General features: G+C 55.3%; 1 protein-coding gene across 4 annotated transcripts in view; it reads left to right on the forward strand.

Annotated features, from left to right (window-relative positions):
- dusp16 (dual specificity phosphatase 16) overlaps nucleotides 1-1,875 on the forward strand; it is a gene marked incomplete at its 5' end in the record, with an annotated part of 10,726 nt that overhangs the window by 6,521 nt on the left and 2,330 nt on the right.

The following is a 1,875-nucleotide window of genomic DNA, read 5'->3' on the forward strand; positions in this document are numbered from 1 at the left end:
CTCTGACCTCTGACCTCTGACCTCTGACCTCTGAGCTCAGACTCTGACCTGACCTCTGACCTCTGCTGTCTGAACTCTGACCTCTGACGTCTGAACTCTGACCTGACGTCTGACCTCTGAACTCTAACCTCTGACCTCTGACGTCTGACCTCTGACGTCTGACCTCTGACGTCTGACCTCTGACCTGACCTCTGACCTCTGCTGTCTGAACTCTGACCTCTGACGTCTGAACTCTGACCTGACGTCTGACCTCTGAACTCTAACCTCTGACCTCTGACGTCTGACCTCTGACGTCTGACCTCTGACGTCTGACCTCTGACCTGACCTCTGACCTCTGCTGTCTGAACTCTGACCTCTGACGTCTGAACTCTGACCTGACGTCTGACCTCTGAACTCTAACCTCTGACCTCTGACGTCTGACCTCTGACGTCTGACCTCTGACGTCTGACCTCTGACCTGACGTCTGACCTGATGTCTGGCCTCTGACCTGATGTCTGACCTCTGACGTCTGATGTCTGACCTCTGACTTCTGACCTCTAACGTCTGACCTCTGACGTCTGTGCTCTTACCTGACGTCTAACCTCTGAGCTCTGACCTCTGACGTGATGTCTGACCTTTGACCTCTGACGTGATGTCTGACCTCTGACGTCTGACCTCTGGCCTCTGAGCTCTGACCTGACGTCTGACCTCTGACCTGATGTCTGACCTCTGACGTCTGACCTCTGACCTCTGAGCTCTGACCTGACGTCTGACCTCTGACCTGATGTCTGACCTCTGACGTCTGACCTCTGACGTCTGACCTCTGACCTCTGAGCTCTGACCTGACGTCTGAGCTCTGACCTCTGACCTGACGTCTGACCTCTGACCTCTGACCTCTGAGCTCAGACCTGATGTCTGACGTCTGACCTCTGATGTCTGAACTCTGACCTGACGTCTGACCTCTGACCTGACGTCTGAGCTCTGACCTGATGTCTGAGCTCTGACCTCTGACCTCTGACCTGACGTCTGAGCTCTGACCTGATGTCTGAGCTCTGACCTGATGTCTAAGCTCTGACCTCTGACCTGACGTCTGACCTGATGTCTGAGCTCTGACCTCTGACCTGACTTCTGACCTGACGTCTGACCTCTGACCTGATGTCTGAGCTCTGACCTCTGACCTGACGTCTGACCTCTGACCTCTGAGCTCAGACCTGACGTCTGACCTCTGACCTCTGATGTCTGACCTCTGACCTGACGTCTGAGCTCTGACCTGATGTCTGAGCTCTGACCTGATGTCTGAGCTCTAACCTCTGACCTGACGTCTGACCTCTGGCCTCTGATGTCTGACCTCTGACCTGACGTCTGAGCTCTGACCTGATGTCTGAGCTCTGGCCTCTGACCTCTGAGCTCTGACCTGACGTCTGACCTCTGACCTGACGTCTGAGCTCTGACCTGATGTCTGAGCTCTAACCTCTGACCTGACGTCTGACCTCTGGCCTCTGACCTCTGAGCTCTGACCTGACGTCTGACCTCTGACCTGACGTCTGAGCTCTGACCTGAGATGTCTGACCTCTGACCTGACGTCTGAGCTCTGACCTGATGTCTGAGCTCTAACCTCTGACCTGACGTCTGACCTCTGGCCTCTGACCTCTGAGCTCTGACCTGACGTCTGACCTCTGACCTGACGTCTGAGCTCTGACCTGATGTCTGACCTCTGACGTCTGACCTCTGACCTGAGCTCTGACCTGACGTCTGACGTCTGACCTGACGTCTGACCTCTGACCTCTGAGCTCTGACCTGACGTCTGACCTCTGACCTGATGTCTGAGCTCTGACCTCTGAGCTCTGACCTGACGTCTGACCTCTGACCTGATGTCTGAGCTCTGACCTCTGACCT

Source organism: Austrofundulus limnaeus, unplaced genomic scaffold (assembly GCF_001266775.1).
Source record: "Austrofundulus limnaeus strain Quisiro unplaced genomic scaffold, Austrofundulus_limnaeus-1.0 Scaffold723, whole genome shotgun sequence".
NCBI classification, from domain to species: Eukaryota; Metazoa; Chordata; class Actinopteri; order Cyprinodontiformes; family Rivulidae; genus Austrofundulus; species Austrofundulus limnaeus.